General features: G+C 41.0%; 1 non-coding gene across 1 annotated transcript; it reads right to left on the bottom strand.

Annotated features, from left to right (window-relative positions):
- Positions 1-3287: 3287 nt before the first annotated feature.
- Trnae-cuc (transfer RNA glutamic acid (anticodon CUC)) lies at positions 3288-3359 on the bottom strand. Its single transcript has one exon. It is a non-coding gene; the product is annotated as a tRNA-Glu (tRNA).
- Between the last annotated feature and the right edge of the window lie 10595 nt (positions 3360-13954).

Here is a 13954-nt window from a genome sequence, read left to right as displayed (position 1 = left end):
GGCCAATTACTCCAAGAATTCTCATTTATATTATACAGAATTGCTCCAGGAATTCCTCCAGAAATTCTTTAAGTAAATTCTCCAGGGACTTCTGCAGAAAAAACCTCTAGGAATTTACACCAGAATGCCTCCACAGAGGAATTTCTCCAGAGGTTCATCCATGATTTTTTTTAGAAATTTATAAAAAAAAAACACCAGAAATTCTTCCAGGAATTCCTTCAGAAATTCCTCGAGGATTTACTCCAGGAAGTTTCAAAAATGTCTCCACAAATTCCTCAGAGAGTTCTCCAGGGATTTCTCCAGAAATTCCTCCATAAATTCCTCCAAAAAATCCAAAAATACCACTAGAAATTTCTAAAGCGATTCCTCAAGGAATACCTCCAGCCATTATTTCAGAAATTAACTCAGGTACTCCTCCTGGAAACTCTCAAGGATTTCTGTAGGAATTTTTCCAGGAGTTCCTCCGAACATTCCTCCAGAATTCCTAAAGGAAAGCCCTAAAAATTCATCCTGAAATTCCTTCAAGAATTCCACCAGAAATACCTCCAGAAAATTTGACAAAGATTCATCCAGGAATTTCTCCAGGGATTCCTCCTTAAATCCCTCCGCATATTTTTTCAGGAGTTCCTCCACGAATTCCTCCAGGAAGTCTTCCGCGGATTGCTTTGGGAACACCTCCAAGGGTTTCTCCAGAAATCCCTTCCGGGATACCTCCTGAAATTCTTCCAGGCATTCATTCTTTAATTTTATCACGGATTCATTCAGGAATTCCTCAAAGGATTCCATCAGGGTTTTCTCCAGGAATTTTCCTTAGCTTCCTCCAGGAGTTCTTCAAGCGATCTCTTTATGAATGCCTACAGGAATTTCTCCGAGATAAACTCGCAAAATTCCTCCAAAAATTCCTTCAAAAATTCCTTCAGGAGTTCTTCCAGAAATATCTCCGGGAATTCTTTCAAAAAGTCTTTCATGATTTTTTTTAAACGCCTTCAGGGAATTTATCCTGAAATAGCTCAAAGCATTCCAACACGAATATATTTAGGAGCTTTTCGGAGCTTCCTCCAGAAGTTTTTCCAAGGATTTGTTTTGGAATGCCTCCAGGGATTTCTTCCAGAACTTCTTTAAGAGATTCTTCCTGCAATTCTCCCAGCAATTCTTTCAGGCAGGGATTCCTTCTGAAAATCCTCCAGGCATTCATCATTGAATTTTATCACGGATTCCTTCAGGAATTCCTCAAAGGATTCCACCAGGGATTTCTCCAGAAATTTTCCTAAGCTTCCTCCGGGAGTTCTTCAAGTGATCTCTTAAGGAATGTCTACAGGAATTTCTCCAAAATAAACTCCAAAATTCCTCCAAAAATTCCTTCAGGAGTTCTTCCAGAAATTTCTCCACGAATTCCTCCAAGAAGTCTTCCATTTTTTTTTTAAACGCCTTCAGGGAATTTATCTTGGAGTTCCTCAAATAGAATACACGAATATATTTAGGAGTTTTTAAGGATTTGTTTGGGAATGCCTCCAGGGATTTCTACCAGAACTTTTTTAAGAAATTCTTCCTGCAATACTTCCAGCAATTCTTTCAGGGATTCCTTCTGAAAATCCTCCAGCAATTCCTCGTGGATTGCTTCAATTTTCAATCTTTCAATTTGGCTCTCTGCACCACCGTGAGTGCTGAGTAGGCCGCCCCTTATTTTGGAAAATTTTGAAATGTTATAAGTTCGTTGCTGGAAGATGATCGTTTTAGTTAAGGGGTTATATGTTTAGGTCGAGCACAAAATCAATTTATTTTTTATTTTTTAATCTTAAAGTATGGATTCTTAAGAATGCTGTGTCAAATTTTCATAGAGATCCAAGCAGTAAAAGCAAAGATATAGCGTATTGCGCCTCGCTCCCTTACGGGCGCGTAGTGCAAACTTGAAACCTTATACGCGATTATCTCGAAAGTATGTTTTCCAAAAACGTCGATGCGGTGACTACGATTGCGGAAACAGTTCTCAACCGATTTCAACCAATTTTTGCCTTTCTCGTACACTAAGTGTACTGGAAAGGCTATATGTTCACTCCAAAAATGACTTTTTGATAGAAGGCCCGGAGGGTCGAGTCACATATACCAATCGACTCAGCTCGACGAATTGAGGTGATGTCTGTGTGTATGTATGTGTGTATGTGTGTGTGTGTGTATGTGTGTATGTGTGTGGACAAAAAAACTCACATCACTTTTTGGCAGTAAACCTCAACCGATTCTAATGACCGACGGTTCATTCGACGCGGCATATAGTCCCATTGTTTCCTATTGAAAATGGTTCGGATCGGTCCAGCCGTTCCGGAGTTATGGCCATTTAGGTGTTCCGGACCGGTAACCCTGGGAGAGGCCAGACATGAACATGCAACAAACCCATGCATGCGACACATCAAACCACGGCATTTTCGATCATCTGATGGACGGTAAGCAAGAAAACAGTCTCAGACCATATCAGAACCGGTAGTGTTCCGGAACCGGTTCTGGGTGTTCCGCTGGAAGTGGCCAAATATAAAATTGAACACAACTCATTCATGCGACACATCAAACAGCGGAATTTTTGGTAACCTGATGAACGGTTAGCAGGAAAATAGTATCAGACCATATCTGAACCAGTAGTGTTCCGGAACCAGTTCCGGATGTCCCGCCGGAAGTGGCCAAATATAAAAGAGAACCAAACCCATGCATGCGACACATCAAACAGCGACATTTTCGACAGCCTGATGAACGGTACGCAGGCAAATAGTCTCAGATTATATCTGAACTGGTAGTGTTCCGGAACCGGTTCTGGGTGTCCCGCCGGAAGTGACCAAATTTAAAATTGAACATAACTCATTCATGCGACACATCAAACAGCGGCATTTTCGGTAGCCCACTGAACGGTTAGCAGGAAAACAGTATCTGACCATATCTGAACCGGTAGTGTTCCGGAACCGGTTCCGGGGGGTCCCGATGGGCGAATGTCAACTTTTTAAGGAGTGATAGAGGATCATAAATGGTGAAAAAAATGTGTACGCATATGATTAAGTTTCAACCATTACGTAGTAATTGAACTTAACATGTTTTTGACTTTGCTTGCTTCAAACTGGCTATTACTTGAAAATGGTCAAACTTATCGCAGCTTTTTAACCCTAATTCGAAAGTTTATTAAATTTTCTGTTAAAGAAGATCTTTCAATCTATTGGTTTAGTCAAATAACTTTTATGAAATTTCAAATAACTCAACGTACATATGTACAGATGGGTGAATTATTGGTTAAATTGGGAAAAAATCCACAGCTCAGGTGAGATTTGAACTCACGACCCTTGTTCGAGAGACAAGTGCTTTACCAACTAAGCTACCGAGCCAATTAATGACCCGGCAACCTAGTTGTCATAAGGTTCAATTCTAATCTCATCAATCTCACCTGAGCTGTGGATTTTTTCCCAATTTAACCAATAATTTACCCATCTGTACATATGTACGTTGAGTTATTTGAAATTTCATAATTGACCACACGGATTGGTATTACCGAAAATTTGCACTTTGAGTGAGTCAAATAACTTTGTTTTCTAAAACAAATAAGCTCGAAAGTATTGTTTTGCCTTTCTCGTACATTGAAGTGTATTGAAAGGCTAGATGTTCACTCAAAAAAACAATTTTCGATAGAAGGCTCGGAGGGTCAAGTCACATATACCAATCAACTCAGTTCGACGAATTGAAATGATGTCTTTATGTGCGTCCGTGCGCAAAGAAAGTTCACTTATTTTTAGGGCACTTCCCATTGACGGATTTTTACCGCATTGTTTGCTATTAAAAATGGTTTGCATAAGTCGAGGCGTTCCGGAGTTATGGCCATTTCAGTGATTCGGACCAGCATCGGTGGGACTGGCCGTATATAAAACTGAACCAAGCCCCATCATGCGACACATCAAACTGCGGCGATTTTTGTAACCTTTACGAATTTTATGCGGAAATGAACACTGGAAACCAGAAATTCAACGATTTTGGTCCAAAATTCAAGATGGCTGCCTAATATTCAAGATGGTGGCTCCAAATTCAAGATGGCGAATGTTTAATTGAGACACCATGCAATATGGGTATATTTGGTATGGGGAAGAAGTCTGGACTCCAAAAATGACGACCAGAATATCCAAGATGGTGGTCTAAAATCCAAGATGGCTTTTCAACATTCAACATGGCTGCTGTTTAATGGAATATTAGGATCCAAAACCAAGCAATATGGGTATATTTGGTATGGTGAAGATGTCCAGGGTCCAAAAATGGTGACCAGAATATTCAAGATGGCGGTTCAACATTCAATATGGCGGCTGTTTAATGGAGTTTCAGGCTCTAAAACCATGCAATATATGTATATTTGGCATTGGGAAGATGTCTGGAGTCCAAAAATGACGATTAAAATATCAAAGATGGATACCAAAATATCCCAGATCGCGTCTCAAAGTTCAAGATGGCTACTTATTAATGTAGTTTTAGGACTTGAAACAATGCAATATGGGTATATTTGATATGGGGAAGAAATCTGGACTCCAAAAATGACAAACAGAGTATCCAGAATGGTGGTCTAAAATCCAAGATGGCAGCTCAAAACGCAACATGACTTCTGTTTAATGGAGTTTTAGGCTCTAAAACCATGCAATATGGGTATATCTTGTATTTGGACGAAGTCTGAAGCCCAAAAATGATGATTAAAATATCCAAGATGGAGACCAAAATATCCAAGATTGTGTCTCAAAATTCAAAATGGTGGCATAAACTTCAATATGGCAGCTGTTTAATGAAGGTTTAGGCTCTAAAACCGTTCAATATGGATATATTTGGTATGGGGAAGACAACCGGAGCTCAAAAATAGCTACCAGAATATCCAAGAAGGTGTCATTCAAAATGGCGGCTGTTTAATGGAGGATTGGGCTCTAAAACCATTCAATATGGGTGTATCTGATATGAAGAAGAAGTCTGGAGTCCAAAAATAGCGACCAGAATTTCCAAGCTGCCGGACTTTAATCCTAAATGGCAGCTCAAACTTCAAGATTGCGGCTCAAATATCAAAAACCAGATAAACAGTATGATCTCTGATGCCATGAGATGGATTTCTGTTAAACGTATGAAAGTGTGATATTCATCAACATGTCACTTGAGTTGTGTTGAAATGTGTTTTCGAAGGCACGAGAAAGGCGCCATCACCGCTAGGTGGATTAATTAGGGTTTTTTTTTGAGTGTTCGCTATTCATTTTCAAAAAAATCGTATCAGTGTTATGATTTTTTCATACATTTTTTGCATGAAAAAAGTGTTTTTTTTTTTAATATTGTTTTAATATTCCGATCGCTTAAGGACACGACACATGAATAGCGAACACTAAAAAAAAATTAGCTGAATTCGGTTGAGAACTGTTTCCGCAATCGTAGTCACGCGTCGACATTTTTGGAAAACATATATTGCGGGAGATAGGGAGCAAATAAAGGGCAAACCGGGTTGGACAGCAATCATATATTATGGTGCTTCAACTACAAATAAAATATAACGGTTAAGTACAAATTCGCATTTTGATTACGAATTATCTTACAATTCAGTAGGCCTCTTAGCCCGTACTCCCTGCAAATAGAGTATAACCTTCACGCAACGTGAGACCTGATAGATTACTTCAATTAGTTAACTTATTTGTAACTTTATAATTCAACACTTTATGTTATAAATGTTGTTTGATAACTCATTTTATTATAATTTAGTTTTGAGTCTTCGACATTTGAAAAATAATGTTACAAAATTGTATCAAATTTTGATAGAAACTAGTAATACTGAGACTATGAATTTTAAATTCATATCTCATTATGTTATGATTTTATACTGATTATAACAAAATATGTTATTATCTTGATTAGACCAGTGTCGTTTTTGTTACAATTTTAGTTATTTTAACATCATCCTGCATCTACTTTATAACATAATAAGTTATAGAAAAAAATTATAAAATTCAGCTGGCAGTCCCGAAAGGCCACTATACGGGGGCCTCGGTCAGCACTCACCTGAACTGCTCAAGATGATACCACGAGATTTCCAGTAGTAAAACTACCAATTAAACACTTTTTCTATAATAATTTCTAATATTAATTTATTTAATCTAACAATTTAACTCTATAATTTAGTTTTTACAATAAGCACTAGCAGAAAGCATGCGTCTGGTTCGGTTGAAAATTTTCACATATTTGAATTTCTGCTCGCATGCTTTGCTCGCGAGTCGCACGTTGGCATGGTAACCGTGGACGACGTCGCCGCGCCAAGATACCCGAGCAAAACATCTAGTTGCAGCTACTGTTGGCAACAAAAATATAACATCATAACACAATATGATATAAACTTGATATAATTTTCTAGTCGGGTACCTTACATAATTCACGTTTAATACTACATTTTTTTTTTGCCTGTCAAATCAAAAACAAAATATCATTTATTGAACACACGGGACATGCTACGAATCAGTTCGTGTTTACCATGATTAGTCATAGCTGAAGAAAGACGTACAAATGAGTGTGTTCGAAGATTCCGGCGTCGTGCGTTGATGTTCAACATACTCAAGAGTGATGGGCAGTCTATATTATTGCCCTGCAGGAGGTCTCTGACAAAACATGCTAGAGCAACATTTCGCCTTGCAGCGAGAGGTTCCAAATGTATAAGTAGGCAACGGCTCTCATTACTTGGAAGGTCGTGTTGATTCCTCCACCTGAGGTGGCGTAAGGCAAAACGAATAAACATTCGCTGGATACGCTCAATTCGTTGTACGCTGTTTTCATAGTAGGGGGCCCAAACAACTGCCGAATATTCCAGGATAGGACGTACAATTGAGCAGTATAGCGATTTCAAACAGTAAACGTACCGTCTACCCCCGTTGGTTTGAACGACACCTCATGTAAACCAACGGGGTTCATTTTTAATTTGAACTTCTAGTAACCCTGTGGGCATCGAAAAACACACTGATGGTAACCCTTTTTGCTGTTTTGTTTTGATTCTGTGTTCCGTTTCACCCCGTTCCATGAGCAGGATGACGTTTGAACCATGTTTAGTTTGAACGATGTGCAGATTAGCGGGGGTCAAATTAAAAAGTGTTCAGATTAGATGCGGTCAAACCAACGAGGGTAGACGGTACACAGTTCGAAAAAATCGTGTACAATTACATCATATATCATGCACATAATTGGAGCGTGGAAAATGATGTATTGTTACGTGTGCATTCACTTTTACATTCATTGTAAATATCATCATGTAAACTTCTAGGCGGGGATGTAAATCTACAATGACGTGCTGCTTGCCAATCCATGCCAAAAAAATGTTTTTCCTCCGTTTTTCAGAATAATTAGGCGTTATTGAACAGGTTTTCCGTCGTTTTATTGAGTTTTTTTTGGTTTCCACACTTAAATTATTAAGAAATCACAAGATCAGCTATATTTGATACAGCACCAGCCGGTCAGATTCCATTGCAACCAGGGAGTATTCCACGCTTCAATGTTGTGCGGCAGCACACAACTTCACCGGCATCAGCTGATTTGGATTCACCTTTGAACGTTTGCTCTCGGCTATCTGTCGATGAAAACAATCTGGATACAGGAACCACCAATGTATATTTTCAAAAATTTACCTTTTTTGGAATCCTCGCTAGAATTAGTTGTCGAGAACGCAAAAGGAACTATTTTTCGGAATGACGGATAATCTTCACGCACAGATGGGAGCCATCTTTGTTTACGTTTGGTTCAGCTTGAATGACATCCACATCATAGACATGTAAAGTTCAATGATTATTAATGGAAAAGTCTGTTCATCGAATGTTTTGCTGGAATAAACGGAAAGCTCGCGCAACATGGTAAAGTTGATGCAAATGTAATAGAACACACAAAACCGTCCTCTGAAATATTCATGTGTATTGAATATCACAGAATGTTACATTCTAATTTCGTTTACATGAACACTATTTACATTGAAATACTGATTGCAATTCATGTAATGTTCATATTTTTTTGCTGTGTACACTCAAACCTCCATTTAGGTAGGATCCATTTAGGTAAAATCTATTTAGGTCCCTCCATTTAGGTAACGTTACCTAAATGGAATTTGATTGTGTTCAAATCTGTTGGAGTACTTAAGATTAGGTATAAGACTGGTTTATGGGAAAGAAGTAGTGAGTGGTGTTAGGGGGGTGGGTATGGGGGGAGGAAGTTGCAATGTTGCCCCCTAAACACCCCCCCCCCCCATGCAGTGTTGAAAAGTGCCAGTATCCAGCGTCATTTCCAGCTGAAATTGAGATAATCAACCATCCTTCCATCATTCCATTGATATCAGCTCCAGCATTGATGACGTCAAACCCGACATCAACCTATCATTCACCTGTTTTTATTTTGGCCACCAAACCCAATATAGACTCAACAGTTGTTCGATGTTGGTCCAACAATGGCCCAACATACGATAAAAATTGACCCGACTTTGACCCGACATTCAATATTTTTTCTGTCTGGCGGAATTTTGCAGGGTTTTTCGCAAGGTTTTTCGTGTTTCGTGCCCAGCTAGTCATTTGGATGGCAATTCTGATATAAGACCCCCCAAAACCCCCGAAAACGCCCCTGAAGCCCCTCCTCTCCTGAAACCCATCCCCTCCTGAAAGTCATTGAAAGCCATCTGAAACTCCGCATGATCTCCTTCAAATCTCCTAGTAATTCTCCCTTGTTGAACGTCCTTGCAACCTTGTAATCCATTTAGATAATAAACTGAATCCATTTAGGTAATGAATCCATTTAGGTAAAAATTCTATTTAGGCAGTCCCGACTCATTACCTAAATGGAGGTTTTAGTGTACTTGAACTTCTTGGAAAAGCGGAAGAGGAAGCCGAGCTGCGTCGAAGCTTTCCCTACGACACAAGCAACGTGGTCCTTGAATGTCATTTTGGAGTCAAGGAGAATCTCCAGGTCCCTCACTGTCGACACACGATGTAATTGAACTCCTGACAAAGCGTAATCGTAGCGGAAGGTTGTTTTCTTGCGGCTAAACGAAATGACAGAGGACTTCGACACATTCAGGGACATTCGGTTAACAGAACACCAAGCAGCAAAGGCTTCCAATTGTTGCTGAAGAAAAACGGCATCACGAGGTTCCCTAATCGTGGAATACAGCTTCAAATCGTCGGCGTATGACAGCTTCATGCAGTTGAGGATCGAGTGGGCTTCGTGGCCGTGCGGTTAGCGGCGTCAGTCGTCTAGGCGTTTCGTAAGCCTCGGAGAGCGGGTTCGATTCCCGCTCCAGTCGGGGAAAACTTTTCGTCGAACGGAAAATTCTCCATTGGGCCACTGGGTGTTCAGTGTGTTGTCCGTTGTCTCGTGTATGTGTAATGTTCAGTCTGTGCAGCCTTTGGCTGAAGACCGGTGTAGTGTCTTTTTTTTTTTAATGGACCGAGACGACAGCCTTGCGGTTCGCCAGATAGTACTGGGAACGGGGAAGAAACATGATCGCCAACCTGCATACTACGACCGATTAAATAGGAACGAAGCCAGATAAGCAAGCTGCTGTTCATTCCCAATTTCTCGTATTTGGCGAGTGCGATTTGGTGGTTCATTTTGTCGAAACGGCGGATACATCTGTGTAGATTGCGTTCACTTGATGGCCATTTTCTATTTGACGTATCAAATACGAAGTGAAACACGTTAAGTTTGTGGTCGTCGATCGTTTGGGCATGAATCCGTGCTGGTCCAGAGAGATATGATGGGAAAAACACTGAACCAACTTTTGAAGAACTATCTTCTCCATGAGCTTAGAGAAGACACTCAAGTAAGCAATTCCCCGGTAGTTTGAGACGGTCCTCTTGCAGCCTTTCTTAAAAACTGGAAAAACGAATGACTGCTTTCAGCAATCCGGAAAAACGCCAGTAGAGATGGAAAGATTGAACACGCAGGTCAATGGAGTGGCAAGCGAGTCCACACAACGTTTGATGACTATCGGAGGAATACCATCCGGACCGCATCCCGTAGATGATTTCAGCTCTTTACCAGCAATAATGACCGCATCTTTAGTGATATCAAAACGCAGTGCGGCTGAAGGAAGGCTTGGAACGTTTCGGGTGGCATTGTCTATGTCCTACAGGTCAAGCTGTTCATCAACGAACACACTACTGAATTGGGAGCGGAACAAATCGGCAATTGCGGCGGTAGTATCGGCTTCATGTAATCCATTAGTCATCGCAGAGGGCAATCCGGTTTCCTTCCGTTGATCGTTTATGTGCCGCCAAAAACTCTTAGAATTCGATTTGAGGTTGTTTTGTAGGCGACCTAGGTGAGCGTTGTAGAGGCGATCATTAAGTTGCTTGTAAGCCCCATCTAGATAACATGATCTACTAGAATCCGTGCGATATTTGCTGTGACGTCTCAGGGCTGCCTGCTTCACTCTTTTCAGGTTTTTGCGGTCGGCATTTGACCAAGCGGGCTTTGTCGGTTCACGTTTAGACCTTTTGGGAACAAACTGGTCAATAGCATATAGCTAGACAATGTGCTAGCAGCGAAGTTTTTCGTCCGAATTACTCAAAATTCCGTTCCAATCGACACGAGCAAGGAAACCATCCATTTCGTCGAAGTTTGCTCGTTTGAAATCATACGTGATGCTTTCCGAAGTTAGGCGACGTTAGGGGAAGCAGTTACCACATTTGCTTCACGGGGCGAGGACCTACGAATCGAAGAATCTTCAGGACGAGAATTGCTACTACGGATGTTATAAATGCCTTGGTTGGCAGATTGGAAGACCCCATCTCCAGCACTAGACTCAGGGTCGGGGCGACTTGGATGGCAGGAACGAGCAGACAGCGGTGTGTTATCGTCAACAGCGCGACTGAGCTAGGCGGATCCGGGGCTTCCGATATAAAAAGGCTGCGACGAGGAGCGGTCATCACCAAGTGTAACACTTACTGAAGCTCTCTCATCGTTGGCTTGGAACAACTGTGAACATACGTTATTTTTATCATTATTTATCGCATTTGAGCTTCCAAAACGTAACATACAATTTGATTTAATTGTATTCATGATGTTACAGGTTGCGATGCCATAAAAATCAAGATTTAGGACACTATTCTGACAAAACACATTGTTGCCGAATGCTTCGCTTTCATTAACGTGACCGAGTATTCTCTCTCTTGATTGCGCTCTCGTATCGAACCGGGAAAAGAATGAGTACACGCAGAACTCGATGTACACAGCGCAACGAGTAACTTTCACGCAGCGACCGAAAAGACAAAAGAATTTTCACGCAGATTTGTGTAACACTGCACATTGGGCAAAATCAAGCCCAAAGGTGGAAAAAATTAATAACTTTCTTAATACAAGACACTATGTGACCATCAATGGCTTATTCGAAAGCAAATTTTCTCAAGAATTGATTGGTGGATGATTCATGTACGGGCAACTTCTCTGAAGTTAGTTATAGAGCCCGTTTTACCCCAGTTCCCCCTAAAATTTGTGAATTTCTGTTATTTTACGGCACTCGTTATGATTTTAATGATTATTTCGCTGGGATACCATCGCCCCACTCCCATTGAGTAACGTTACATACAAAAAGTTATTAAAATGTTGGAATTTCAGGGTGTTGTGGGGTCAATTAGGCAATAGTATATTTTCAAGGTAGAGTTTGATCTCAAATTATCGGTTATATTTAAGTTTTCCCGCATACAAATATGAGTAGTACGCACGAATTACAAAAAGTGGTGCATTAAATTCAATGGTTGCGTATAAGATGGTTTGATGCTACACTGAACACCAAGAAGTGCATACAATTTTAAAAAGAGGTGTAATATGGGTATGGCACATTATATACCTTAATTATAAATGGGACGTCGAGATAGTGCATGCGTTTCTGGCAAGTAATTGCAATTTGATATATACAATGCTAGATTAGTGCAGGGGATTCGAAGATATTGCTGAAGTTAATTGGTACATAGAATGCAAAATGCGTGCGGTCATTAAGGTGCATGATGTCAGCGTGGTGGGGTCTCCAGGTAGCCTAGTGGTTAAGACTATGGATCGCCAATCCGGAGACGGCGGGTTCGATTCCCGTTCCTGTCGGGAAAATTTTCTCGACTCCTTGGGCATAGAGTATCATTGTGCTTGCCTCACAATATATGAATTCATGCAATGGCAGGCAAAGAAAGCCCTTCAATGGGGCACGTTCGGTGTAGTACTAGATTTGTAGTACTGAGCTGAATTTTAGTATGGTGAGAAGGTTAATTCTTCGTTTCTGCAATGAAATGGTGCAAAAAGCGTGGGTATTATGATTCCTTACCTAATTTGATGCTGTTTGAGCAAAACTTTGGATAACTATGTTGTTTATGTTGCAAGAAATGGAGAAAATAACAACACTGTTGCCCAAAGTTTTACTCAAACAGCATTAAATTAGGCCAGGAATCATAATACCCACGCTTTTTTCACTATTTTATTGCAGAAACGGAGAATTGACCTTCTCACCATACTAAAATTCAGCTCATTACTACAAATCTAGTACTTCACCGATCTGTCCTATTAATAACTGTGGAAGTGCTCAAAGAACACTAAGTTGAAGTGAGGCAGGCCAAGTCCCAGTGCGGACGTAGAGCCATAAAGAAGAAGAAGAAGAAGAAGATGTCAGCGTGGTGTATGGGATCCCTACTCACCTTACCACTGAGATCATTAGGATGATGCATGGAATGCTGATATACAGCATAGCATTCAAAGATAATGCATGATGTCAGTATGATGCATTAGAGTCGATATGGATCATGATACATGAAATGCTATTTTGATGCACGAAAATTCTAATAATAGTAATGGTGCAATAGATGCCTTGATGATACAGAGAACACCATTATTACGCTTGAAAAGCTTGGGTAGTGCATGAAATTTATCGATGGTGCATGATTTCGCATTAGACACATAATTGATACAATGACGGTACGTGAGATGTATTGGCCAAGTGGAAGCAAACGATATTCGGAAACTAGTTTACTGAAAACGACGAAATACATATAATAATCGAACGAAAAAACCGCGTGTGCTTTATTTTGATTGAAAATACTTAACAGAACGTTTTGTCTCTAGCGCAAGGCACCACACCGAGTGTGCAGTGCTGCCAAAATATCAAGGATGCCCGTCGGCCCAAAGTAAATTATATTCCAACACTCCTCCTTAATTTGAATTAGGCCGACGGTGAGTGGCTTCAGACGATTCCCATCTTCTCTGCAAACTTGGTAACCTTCACCGTTCCGAGGGATTTGGTGAGGGCGTCAGCGGTCATGTCTTCAGAACACAGATACTCCAGCTTGATCAGACCTTTCTTACAGATATCCTGGACGAACCTCTCCTTGGTCTCAATGTGCTTGGACCGTTTCGTTGTTCTCTCGGACCTGACGAACGCAAGACAGGCCTGATTGTCCTCGAAAATAGTTGTAGGTCCAATCTGCTTCACCCCGAAGTCCTTTAGAACGCGCCGTAGCCAAATCGCCTCCTGAACTGCATCGCAGAGTGCGATGTATTCGGACTCCATCGATGAGAGTGATACAGAGCTTTGCTTGGCACTTCTCCACGAAACGGCTGCTCCTCCTATCATGAAGACATAACCGGACGTCGACTTTCTGGTCTTGCAGTCGCCCGCCCAGTCCGCATCAGCGAAGCCCGTCAACTCTTCAGACGTTCCGTTGAAACATAGCTTCTTGTTCAAAGTACCGCGCAAATATCGAATAACCCGCTTAGCAGCTACCCAGTCAGCTTCAGTCGGTTGATTGACTTTGCGACCGAGCACCGCGGTTGCATGTGCTATATCCGGTCTAGCATGAACGGCGATGTAGAGGAGGGACCCAACAAGGCTTCGATAAAGAGAAGAATCTGCTAACGGTGGACTTTCAATTTCACCCCGAGCGTAGTTCTCTTCCATCGGCGTGCGCGCCGACTTGCA

The sequence above is a fragment of the Aedes albopictus genome, chromosome 3 (assembly GCF_035046485.1).
Source record: "Aedes albopictus strain Foshan chromosome 3, AalbF5, whole genome shotgun sequence".
NCBI classification, from domain to species: Eukaryota; Metazoa; Arthropoda; class Insecta; order Diptera; family Culicidae; genus Aedes; species Aedes albopictus.
Note: the sequence above shows the minus strand (reverse complement) of the source record. Positions and strands in the feature narration are given on the sequence as shown.